This window comes from Takifugu flavidus, chromosome 1 (genome assembly GCF_003711565.1).
Source record: "Takifugu flavidus isolate HTHZ2018 chromosome 1, ASM371156v2, whole genome shotgun sequence".
Taxonomy (NCBI): domain Eukaryota; kingdom Metazoa; phylum Chordata; class Actinopteri; order Tetraodontiformes; family Tetraodontidae; genus Takifugu; species Takifugu flavidus.
In genome coordinates, this window is record NC_079520.1 from 1,278,411 (window position 1) to 1,291,104 (window position 12,694).

The window sequence follows — 12,694 nt, forward strand, 5'->3', positions numbered from 1 at the left end:
GTATGGAGACGGCTCAGGATACGATGACTCCCATGAGCCTCTGCTGTCACTACATGAAGAAAGAAAGGCGCATCAATGCCAGTTCAAAGCTCTTCGTCTGTGAGGGAAACGTGGTGCTGTGGTTTCTGAACTCTTCCTAACTGGATATTAATGCAGACAAGCTGACGGTTTATTACAAATTAGGAAGAATCCTCCTATATTCACGTCTGTTGTGACACCAGGCAACAGTCAAATCTGCAGCTCAATGACCGTCGATGAGCGATCACACTGAAAATGCACGTGGACACTCAGGAAAGGTTTGTTTGCTACGTCAGATCCTTTCAGGGAACTTCATCTCCACCAAGAGGATTTGGTTCATTTGCTCTGAAGTATTTGGCTTAAAGTTTTAACACGTTAGTTTTCCAACGAGCGAAGTTTAAATGTTTCATTTGCAGGGCTGCCGCGATGAGCTGATGAGTCGGTGAGAAGAAGAAAAAACAGACTGTGACGACTTGACGTGTGCGCGGACACTTTCAGGCCAAAGAAAACAGAGATCTGAGCCGGGCATCAAAGCAGCGCACGGTGCTCAGGTGAGGGAATCCTGCCAAGCAAAGATCTTAAGGTGCTTACATGAATGATTCCCAGCTCTCCTCTTCTACTCTGTACCACGGGACAAAGGGAAAAGGGGTTAAGACGGTCAAGACTGTCACTGTGGGAATAACAGGAAGACCCAGACAGTGTCCCAGTCTGGGTCTTCACCAGAGACACGTCGCTGACCCACATGTGTGAGAGCTGCCCCTGAGAGCTGGAACATGTCTTTGCTTTGTAAAGCAGCTGTTTCAGAGCAATAAGATAGTGATTTTGCCTTTAAAACACTTGGTTATGCACAACAGGGTGAATGTGGGCCCAGGTCAGGCGGTAGGAGGCTTGTGTTTGTGCTTTGGGGATCCGATACCATGAGGAAGCGCTTGAGTCGCCGCGGCCTCGGCTCCCAACAGGCCCTCGAGATGTTTTTCCACCTACATACTTCACAAGTTCTCTCAGCAGCGCTTGTTGGGGAGCGTGTCCGCACAGGCAGGAAGAGTCGGTACATAAGCCGCTGAGTGACACAAAGCCTGGTCACTCCGGACTTGTGCCTCTGAGTGCCTCCAAGCAAACCCTCACTGGGACGTGCTCAGATACAAAAAGGTGTTTTTACAGTCGGCCGTCGACCTGACAAGGATGGTGGTCTTTTATCCTCAATCAGCTGTCACACACACACGTCGGATAATATTCCAGCTAATGTTACATCAAAGCACTTTCCCTTAATTAGCAAAGCTGTGACAGGAGCACAACAAAGCCAGGTAATGGGGAACTCCGGCAGCCTCCGACCTTTTCCCTTTTCCCACCAGGAATCAAGATGCTCAGAGGTGGCAGCCCCTCTTTTCCAGGCCTGCAACTGCAGGGGCTGGTTCAGGATCATCCCGGAGTTAAAAAGGAAAAACGTAGATTTGTCTAATCATTTGGAGCAGAATCAGAATGGTCAGAATGTCAGACTGCTGTGGAAACAAAGTCTGGATTCTGATCTTTTCCATCAGGTGAACAGAGGCGATAATCAAAGTAACCAGTCAGTAAAGCTGCTAAAGTAAATTATGGATGTGTAGATGAGCAGCATTCCAGCAGTCAAGCGGATAATATGTGGGATCCTCCGGGGGCTGCAGATTTGAGAGACGAGCGGGAGATGGAGCGTCTAAGACCAATTTCCTCGTCTGTCTGGACGCTCCAGGTTCCCAGACAGTTTGCTCATATGGGAAAAAGAGCCAGTAAGCAGCCGAAGTCGGCCAGCCATCAAGTTAAGCATGTAATATTTCGCAGACGTGCTTCAACAAAAACAGGAGTCAGGAAGAGACGTCAGAAGAGGTTATGATGTCGTACATCTGCAACGTGTTTCGGCTGCCTGGTTGCAGAGGTGACGGTCGTCAGGTCCACGCTCCCAGCACCAGGAGCCAGTGGTGGACGGTGCTCAGGTCCTGCTACGCTCCAAATAAAGGGGGCGGACAACACTTTAATGGCTTTGACATTAAATTGAATCGCTTATTTACAGGCACACAGGGGAGGGGCGTGACTGGGGGGGATTCAAAAGGAGGATGATCTCACGCAAGCGAATTCAAAACAGTCCAAAGTAATTCATCGGACACCAGGAGCCCAAATGTTGAACTTCTCAGGGTCATAAAGCAAAACTGTGCAGCCCTCATCCACAGAGATAATAAATATTTTCAGCTTTACATTTTAGTTTTAAGACTCAATTTCAGAAGACAAATAAAGTTTTTGGGTGTCGCTTCTTAATCATCCTGAAGACATAAAACAGTCAGTTCATGGTGGGAAATTTAGCCTCTTTCTGTCGCTCGCTTCCAAACCAGCACCGAGCAGAAGGAGTTGGGCTTCTTCCTTCATCTTCATTTTTAGGCATTTCTCAGCAAACGTTCCAAACCTTTGGTGATTTTCCTTCCTGCGGTTGCTTCCAGAGTTTCTTTTTCTTTCTGTCTGGTTGGAGTTACAAAAATCAGGAGTGTTGCAGCCAACGTGGGAGAGAGATGGAGAGATGAGGGAGAGTTTATTCCTTTTCCCCTCTGCGGTCTTTTCTTCTCCAAAGCTCAGACCGGCGATGAGTATCTTGATCCGCCCTGCCTGTTCTGGACAGATCCCTCCCAGGGTTTCCTCCAACTGTCCCTCTCTGTTTGGGCGAGCATGAAAGAGAACTGATAGTATTCAAAGTACCGTGACAAGCGGCTGACGCACACGGCCACCGAGTTTTTATCGGAGGATCGGCAGCTGGGAACGCGGCGGCGGCGCGCTGCCTGTCGGCTCACGTTTCTGCAGCAGCGCTCCCAGATGCAAAATGGGCCATGAAAAGGTGCTTCATAGGTCAATGGTCGGGTGATTTATGAGACCACCACAACAATACACGGCACAGTACACCCCAGTGTCACCTGAGGGCACGCATTGATGGTCTTGAAATTTCATCAGCTGTATCTATTTCAACCCACCGAGCCCCCGACAGATAAAAAGACCAAGTGTAAATCGTTAGCGATGGAGGAGCAGTTAGCCGATAAGTCCATTAGGTCGATGTGCCAATGTGCTCTAATTTCAAACAGGCCCTCTTCCAACAGGATGTTCATCATAAGTGAGCCCAGCTGAAACGCTTTCATGCCTCGCTGTCAGGGAAACTAGTAAATCAGCCACAGCCACCATCTGAATCTGCGCGGATGTCGGTGGGACGGCCTCAGGTGGGTCTTTGTCTTTATCTGCACCACAGACCACTGGAGACGGCTCAGAGCCCAAACTCTGTTGGAAAGTATGAATACAGCAGCTCATCAAAAACCTCTCGATGACACATGTTAGAGGAAGTCAATGAAACAAACCAATCCGATTTATGCTCCGTTTGTGCTAAAATGCAACTTAATTTTGAAATGACGCACTTTCATCACTCTCATCGCATAGATTGGCGAAGTATGTTGAACAATCCATCCACCAGAGGGCAGAACTAGTTGTTCTTAGCTAAACTAAACCAGACTTAAACAAACCACGTCTGGCTTTAAAGAAACAAACATATTGTGTTGGCCTCACAACTGTTCTGTGTTGTGCTGCGATGGTCTTGGTTGAACTCCTGGTAACGATGCACAACACTGCCCCCCACAGGCGGGTCGTATAACAACCTTTGGTCCTGGTCAGTTCACGTCGGGACAATTGAGAGTAAAACGCTCAAAAAGGATGAAGAGTAGTGACAGAAAGCTCCACTTGTGTCCTACTAAACCGACACACAGCATAAAGCAGCCATCATGACGCAGACAGACGGCCAGAATGCAAGATGAAGCCCGTAAATCTGAAATAATGCCTCGCTGAGGACTTTCCACAAAAGTCTTCTCTTACCTGCAAGTGTGGAATGAAGCGTCCACACATAAAACACACTTTGAAGCTGATCATCATTATCAGATGTGGTGCGCTGAAGAAACCCCCAGCTTGTGTACACTGCCTGGTTAGCTGGCAGCCGTTTTAATTAAGCAGCAACCTTTGGATCCGACAGATCTCCATCAGGCCCAAGATCTGAGGAAGAAACTTTCCTCTTTTATTAAAATGGCTGGAAGCTACCTTCCACATCCTCTCTGTCTTCCCTGGTTCTGCTCTGCATTGATCCAGCACCTGTAAAAACTTTATCTGCTTTGATGTGGACGCTGCCCTTTCCTTCCCTGCGTCTGCTGCAGGGCCTGGATTTCATAGATAATTAAGAGAAGCATTAGAGACGGTCGGGATTCAGGGGGATTTCCCGACAGTTCATATGTTTGTCACCTCTACATACATGTTAACCTTCTGCTCCATGTCACTGAGGTACATGAAGGGACGTCAAATAAAGAGGTAAACTCCATCTCCTCGGTGTCCCCGGGCCTCTATGCTAGAATAAGGTTCCTAGTTTATGTAAATTGCCCTTTAAGTGATGACGCCCAGAGAAAGAGGGAATTTTATTGGTTTGCAGTAATAAAAGCAGATGCTCCAGGGAGAGTTCAAAGCAATCAAGCCCAGCTTTGAAGCAGTGGCCTGATTCTGGTTCAGATGTTCTACAGCGCCTCTGGTCTCAGATGAGTCTTGTGATGCCTCCTCGGAATTCCTACTGAGGCTAAAACTGTTCAGGACGATCGTGAAACAATTTCATTTCGATCATTTGGTAAATGAGCTCCCGCGCAGAAGAACAGCCTTTTGCTGGCAGCTGCGATGACTATGTAGCGAGGAAACGCTCTCCTCCCAGCGTTTGCTAAAGCTACTCTCAGAAACGGATAAAATCTAAACTTAGAACAGTAAAAGTGCTTTTATTACTCATTTAAGTGGGCAGCAGGAACTGCAGCTGTAGACCCTCCTCTTATATGCGATTCCATTGCTCATCTTTACTGTAACAGCAGGGAAGCTTTTTGAACTGGATCACTTGGAAACATCACAGAATTCCCCTGAGAGAGACCGCTAATGTGTGATTAGTGGTCGCGGGGCCCTCATTGATGTTTGGGCCAACGTCTGAGCGCCGTCCGCTAACGTGACTCTGCAAACAGACGGGCCTTGAGTCAGAACAACACCAGCCAGCTGCGGCTACTGTAGCTGCCGCCATCTGTGGGCCGAAGTCTGGACCTCCAGAGGCCAGAACCAGCGACCTCACAGGATAGATGTGGGAAAGCCCAGAACAAGTCATCCACCAGAACTAGACTTGTGAGTCTTTCTAGGAGGAGGTGAAAGTATATTTAGAGATGTGGAGCTTTAAAACCTCAGAGATGACTGGTTCCCACCTGACGAAGCTCAAACACACCACTTGACCACATTTTCCAGTTATTTCCCAGTTAAGCCGACAAATTGGCTGGACCGGATGTCATAGACTGGACCCTTTGAGGTTGACCATGAGTCACTGACAGGGACAACAGCCTCCCTCCCTCCCTCGCTCCCCTCCCACAGCTTTGAAGTGGTTGTAGATTGTGCACAAACAACATAAACCTCCCCGGCGACAAACGCTGCCATTTACCACCCGAGGCAGGGAAACGGCCACTGAGACGCTTGTCTTCACTTTATAGGGCTGTTTTGTTGCTTTGGGACCTCCGGATGGATGCTCTTTTGTGACAGACACTTTGAGAAGACTGGAAAATGAGCATTCCCAACAAAACAGCCACTTAATGAAGGCTTTCACACCGAGGTCGGATTTGTCACAACCAAAGTCACGAGGATCGCCTCTGCGCACACGAGATCCAACGGACACATACTGAGGGTCTTCCAAACAGCTGGTTTCCAAGCCACAGGGGAATCTTTTACACGATCAAGATTCCTAGAAATGATGCTTGTGCTCAACTGATTTAAATCATTAATGAAAATGAGACCTTTGTCTGGAATGATGGAGGTCCAACTGATGGAGATGGACCAGTATCCAATTGGATCATTATATTCTCGCTCACTATTTCTTAGATAACAGAGCACCATCATCACCAAAAAGACCCCATGTGGTCTCAACAGGAAATCGGTGGTCACTGTTGAACATCAATGGTCACTGTTGAACACGCGGGGTCAGGGTCAGGGTCACGACATTTGGAAACGTGTTGGTCCAGGGGCTATGACCTCATCACTTGTCTGACATATTAGGGTTTCATCACATGCTGTCATTAGCTGACTGGTCCGTGCGTGAGAGGACTCATGAGCAGCATTTTGAAGGCAGTGACGAGCAGCACACGCCTCACAGGGATCTGGGTGCGGTTCTGAGTGTGACCACTAGGCGGTGCTTTCGTGCAGCAACTTGGCTCCTCTCAGGTGAAGCGTGTGTTTTTAAACGAAATTAAACTTTTAAACGTATTTTTTTATCTACGCTGAGACTTTCCGGAAGCTTTAGCTGTAGGCATATACACATTTAGGTTCAAAGTTGGTTCTTTTTACCGCGTTTCTTTATTCTGCTGTATATTATATAGTATAGAGTATGTTATTTTACAGTCCATATAAAACCGAGCTGTTTTATGGATTTCTCTCTTGTCCACACTTCAGACTGCACCCAGCCACTCTGACCACCAGTAAAGTTACGTTGGTCAAACTCCTAGAAAGGGACTCTCACTTCATTCTAAATCTATATTTTACTACCCAACATCGCGTTACTCCGTAATTTCCACTAGAGGGCAGTATTATACAAGAAACTCACGTCACTGACAGTAGAAAATCTGATAACAAAATTCTCGTTATATTCAAACCTAAACAGAGATCGTTGTGCTCTTGGCTCCTCAGCAGGCTTCCTTCATCTCCACCCATCACGGCCCTCGTTGCCCAGCCAGCTCCTCTGTGGCCCAGGAGAGACCAACGTCCTCCAGCTCAACCTCTATGCTTGACCTGCGTCTTTGGTTTTCTTTCCCCCTTGGTCCTTCTGAGGGCCACTAAGGGCCACTTTGACAGGGTTCAAGCCGCTTTAAACAACAATATTTGACTGATTGCAGACAGATTTCTTGTTGAGCTCCTTCTTTGATCTCTTATTGGGTCGGAATAAAGCAGCTGGTTCTCACGCAGCCATTTTAAAAGCTGTTGACTTTGTTTATGTCACATTTGATTCTTCGCCCTCAATCTGACCCATGTGGTAGAACCGGCTTGACCAAGCGGATCTTTGGCTACAGGTGTTGGACCTCCAGGGCTTTGGGGGTATTATGGGGTACTGTGTAGGTGCTGAGGGATGCCCCAGATCTGCACTGGATGTCTCTTTGAGCAGCACTGTCTTAGAATCATTAACGACTTCTAAAGGCTCATTATGTATGGTGATGCACGTCCGTGTGCTGGTGAACTACGAGCTGGACCGAAATATCTACTTTACATCGTAAACCTGAGCCAACAAGGTTGACGTGGCCGCTGTTCTCCAGCAGAGGGCAGCAGCTCCCAGGACGACAAACACATGAGCGTGACTTCAGGTCTCTGAGGAACAACCAGAGCTTGAAAACAACTTTAAACTCCCTCGTGCATCACAGTAAGTAAATATTGGTTTCAAAAACATCAGAAACTCTGTCTGTCCATCAGGTTTGTCTCAGTGTTGTGTAACTGCAGCAGCAGTGGAGCGCCAGGATATCACAGCGAGCGCCAATGGTAGTTAGGTCATGGTAGTTAGGTCATGGTAGTTAGGACAGGGTAGTTAGGACAGGATAGTTAGGTGATGGTAAGCAGGACATGATAGGACAGGACACCCCCCCCCCCCCCCCCCCACACACACACACACACACACACACACACACACACACACACACACACACGTTTATAATTTGATGCATTCGTATCAAGTCTTTCCCAGTTAAACAAGACAAAAGATGTTTCATGTGACATTTTGTGCAGGACTTTTTAAATTTAGACATGAATATGCAAATATTTCCAAAGAAAAGGACACCAATGCTGCCAAATCATGTTAAATACAATACAGTTCTTCAAACCAAAAAAAGAAGTGAAGTCACCAAAGAATGCCGAACGTAACGGGATCTGATCGCATGTTTTGATCAAACTGGACCTCGTCGCCACGCTCCGTCCTCACCTCCTGCCTCGCAGCTCCATTCTTGTACTGGAGCCCAACAACCTCATTAAAATTCCTGCCTGTAAGGCCGGGCTAGCATGGGAGAGCTGCTCTGGGAGCCCGACACTGGCATCTCGCTCTGTCTGAGGACGTGCACATGCGCTGGGGGCCGCTCAGGTCACCCATGTGCACGGCCTTGTTTTCAGACTGGCCACTCAAGCGTGATGCAAGTGCCAGAGAGAGACAATAGGGGGCAGCACCTGGACCCCTGGAGCCAAGCGGGCCGTTCAAGCCTGTCTGTCCCTCATCAACCCACATCAGACCCGGTCCCCGAGGGCCACGATCCAGCCAGGACATCTCTCAGCTTTCACCTGGGATCTCACTTTTCCTGGTAAAATGTTTTCAACTGGTAGGACAGAAACAATCGGGAACCGGATCAAGACAGCACTGGTTCCCCAAACTTTACTAGTTCGAATAACGTATCACATTTTGGAGTCACAAATACTCTGAGCAGCCTCAACGTTTTCAAATATGCAAGTTCCATGTTGTCATCTTGGTTTGAACATTCTTTTCCGTGTTTACGTGTGCAGAGTAAAACCTTTCCAAGGAACTCTTCTGAGATCGGAATAACCTGATGATTATATGAGGTTCCCTCTCACACAGGGGGACTGATTCAGGTGCCGCTCCAGGTTTTACAGCCAGAACAGGCTACTCCATGGAGACCAACACATTCCAAGATGCTCTCGGAATGTGTTGGTCTTCATGGAGTAGCAACATTTAGATAGCAGATGATGACAGAGTCTGTCTGTCTACCTGTCTGTCTGCCCGTCTCTCTGTCTTGAGGGACTGCTGGGGCTCTCTAAATGCTTCGTGGTCACATTTGGAAGTCCACCTCTGACAAAGACTTCCAGCTCCTGATGTCGCGTGTTTTAAAGTTTGGAGAATTTAGCAGTTTCGAATCTGGAGTGAAACAAGTGCTGAAGTGATCAGACAATAAGGTCCGACTGCCGCCGTGACGACAGACTTGTTTCTCGTGTCTCCGTGACGTGATGAGGTGAGATTTACTAACGGACGTTTTTTTAAAGTTTAGTTTCATTTTCTGCACTTTGCCACAGACATTCAATAGTGTTCCATGACGTCACGCCCCTTTTAAGCTGCTTGACAAAACTTTTAATGACAAATGTTTATTATTAGAGCTCTTTTAGATAATAACGAGCTCTAGTGGAGGAGGATAAAACGCGTTATCATCTTCCGGATCTTTCGATCTTTTCTTTTTTCCACTGGCGCGAAGTGAAGCTGCTCTGAAGAGAGGAGCCCGTGAAGAATCCAACAATAAATGAAACTTTGTCTGACTTTTCCCCGCTGGGTCTACAACTGCTGGATGGAGTTAGCCCGGCCCATCTGGTGCGGCAAATGGCCCAACTCACCAGGGAGCGAGGGGAGTGAGAGAGAAGGAGATGGTTAAAAAAAAGAGAGAGGGGGAAGGAGAAACGGGAGAGGAGGGGAGGGAGGGGGGAGGTCAGATTGAAAACAGATCAGCAGCCTGAAAGGCTCAACACCGCCGCATGTCTCTGCTCCGACTTCCACTCAAACTTTTACGCGCAGTCGGAAAGGACAACGACTCGTTTTTACGCGTCTCTCGTAGTTTGTTCAACACGTGCGCGCACTCGCACGCACACGGGAGCGCACCTCTCGAAGAAGATGGATTTTAAGAAAAAGTTGGAGCCGCGTTGCTCTCCGTGCTGATCCGGGAGCGACGGGAGGGGTGTTCGGCTGCTCCGCCGGAAACTTTGAGCGTCTCCGAAACTTTGCTCGGTTAATGGGACTTTTCGCCTCCTCTCGCGCGTCAACTGGTGGTTCCGAATCGGTCCTTGTTTGCGGAAGATCCAGAGCAAGTTTGGCTGCGCGTTTGACCTCCCGTGAAAGTGGAGAAGAGGCGGCGGCGAAGGTAAGAAAAGTTTGTTGTGATGCTGACAGTTGCGCTTGGGTCGGATCTGCCTTTGTGCGCCTTCAAACTTTTATTTACACCTTCAAGGTTCTTTCCAGACCAGTTCTTCCTCCTCCTCCTTGGCGCTGCGCTGCCGTGCGGATGAAGCTCAGCGCAGCTTCACATCTCATTTGCACTTTGAACTTAACTGACAAGAGGAATCCAAAAAATGTCTCATCTTGCAACTTGATCCATATGGGAAGACATGCGATCAGAACGGCCGGCGCCAAACCATCCGAACCAGTCCCAGCCCGCAGAGGCTGGGGCTGTTTGTCCCCCGGGTGGACACTTTTGTGCTAAAACAGGCATAAACCCCGGGTTTAAATGGTGTTTGATTACACGCCCGTTCTCACCCTTTTGGACTCGGTAAAGACACAAACGTGCAGCAGCATCGCTGCCTCTGACAGCAGATGTGGACTCATCGCTGAAAGATTCTCACTTTTCTGTTTGCTCTCCAGCCTGAAAGCAAGTCAACAAACACTTGACGCCTTTGTGAGGCCCTTAAGCAGCTATATTTGCTGTTGGCTTTTGGTCCCATCTAACAGGCTGCTAATGATCTCCAAACTCATGTGGACTCACGAGTTTTTATTTTGGTTTTTAAAAACGCAAGTGAGAGCAAAAATGTGGGTGGTTTATTTATTTTTATTAGGTTTTCTGAAGTATATTTTACTATTTTTTTCTTTTTGCTGTTTGCAAATTAGAACCAGGCCTGTAAAAGAGAAGAATCGTTAGGGGTAAAATTAGAAATAATAACAGCGCTGGTGAGCTTTTTAGCCGAGTGAAAGTGGGTGCGTGTGTGTTTTCCGCTTCACATGATGACAGCAACAGTCAGAGCCGAGGTGATTTGCATGAGAAGTAAAAAAAAAAAAAAGAGAGAGAGAGAGAGAGAAGTTTTAGTGCATTTGGCCTTTGTGAGGAATGAAGAGTTCCAACAGTTCAGGCCTGCAGGGAGTGAAAGGACCAAAGAATGGATGAGCCTATTCAGCTCATTCAGGCCGGGTTTAGGGGCTCCGCTCTGCAGCGTTCAGACACCCATAGTGGCCATGTCACTTTCATCTCTCGGCCCCTGTGTGCTGTTGTATGTAGCGCTGCTGCTGGAGCCCCGTCACTGCGTCACGGCCCCACCCCCTGTTTTCACGAGTCGCCTCTCTGCACAGTTTTTATTGATCTGCTTTCTTTTTTTGGACTCTTTTCTGGAAGAAAATTTAATGAACCAAATACTGGAAGAGAGGGAGGGAGAGGGGCGGAGGAGGGGCGGGGTGGGGTGCAGCTTTTTTGAAAGCAAATACCGATGAAGTCTAGCGTACAGGGACAGAGAGGGGGGGAGAGGGTGACTCCGAGGGGGAGGGGGGCACCCACCATCATCACCACAACCTTCCTCCACCACAACCACCCTCTCCTGCTGAGTAAACTCTGGAGTTGGCCACCACACGGTGACCCCGGCCCCACCACGGGCCCCACGGGCCCCTGCCAGAGCAGGAGGCCGTTCAGGAGGCCTGTCGTCCCCAGACGGCGTCCTCTGAGCAGGTGGGCCGTCCCACCTTCTGCCGAAAATGTTTAAGTGTTTGGAAAGGAATTTGGCGTTGGTGACATCTGAATAGGGTCCAACAAGCTGCTAAATATCAAAAATGATCTGTTTAAATTTAGTTTGATCCGGTTTCATTATTGTTCCTAAATAATATGACTGATAATCTGAGATTATTAGGGAAGTACTTGAGTTTCAGTGACTCTTAATCAAACATACTAATGAATGTCAGCGTGTTATTAAAGATATCTAGGTGTGTGTGTGTGTGGTGTGTGTGTGTGTGTGTGTGTGTGTGTGTGTGTGTGTGTGTGTGTGTGGAGCACTGGTGTCCCTTCCATGACTCCTGCCGATCATCTCTCGAGTGTGTGAGGTTAAATACACTCCCTTCATATTTATCCTCTGTGCTGGGACACCCCCACCCCCCCATTAGTGGCTTCTCCGGTCCCAGTTCAGTGAACGGGGTCACGTTGGATCACTCGCGTTCTGCGTAGCTTCTGAAAATACACATCGTTGGGAAACTCGCGCAGCCTGATGTGTTTTTAACAAGCCGATTTAATGGCTGCACGGTAAAATAACTTGTGAGCTCATTACTGGCAGAATGACCTCATCAATCACCGACATTCCTGCCCTTCGTCTCAGACAAGAACAAGAACTTTCAGCGGAAATGAGGTTGAGTCTGGGAAAAAAAGACCGTTCTTCGAGTGAAAGAGAATCCGGAGACCTTAAAATATCTTCTGAAAAGGAAGAATATCGGTTTCAGGAATCCTTTGTGTGGTGTTGGAAAACATTTAACAGAAGTCAGACTTCAGGATAATAACGAAGCTATTGTGGACAACAGTTAACATACAGTGGAGAATACATTAAAAACCAATTAAAAGGAGATTTAGACATGTTGTTCAGGTGCCAGAGGGAGAAATTGCTGATTTGATTGCAGCATTTAAACAATTATTAACCTGTGCTGTTTAACAGGCATCAAGGGAAATCAAAAAGTCACATTTTCCCACTAAAAAACAGAAATCTGGCTCCAGATCCATCACAAATTTAGCTAACAAAATGTATTCTAACAGACAGTTTTTTTTCTTTCCTCTTACAAACAGAAAGCAAAGTTTTATTTTTTAATTTTATTTTTAAAGGCTGATACTAGAGTAAAAATTAGCTCCTTGTTTATTCACTTCAT

At 47.6% G+C, this 12,694-nt stretch overlaps 1 protein-coding gene across 1 annotated transcript in view; it reads left to right on the forward strand.

Annotated features, from left to right (window-relative positions):
* Positions 1-9,519: 9,519 nt before the first annotated feature.
* gli2a (GLI family zinc finger 2a) overlaps positions 9,520-12,694 on the forward strand; it is a 55,500-nt gene continuing 52,325 nt past the window's right edge. The window contains 1 exon segment of the mRNA XM_057041000.1: positions 9,520-9,953. The gene's annotated coding sequence lies outside the window, so the exon portion shown is untranslated.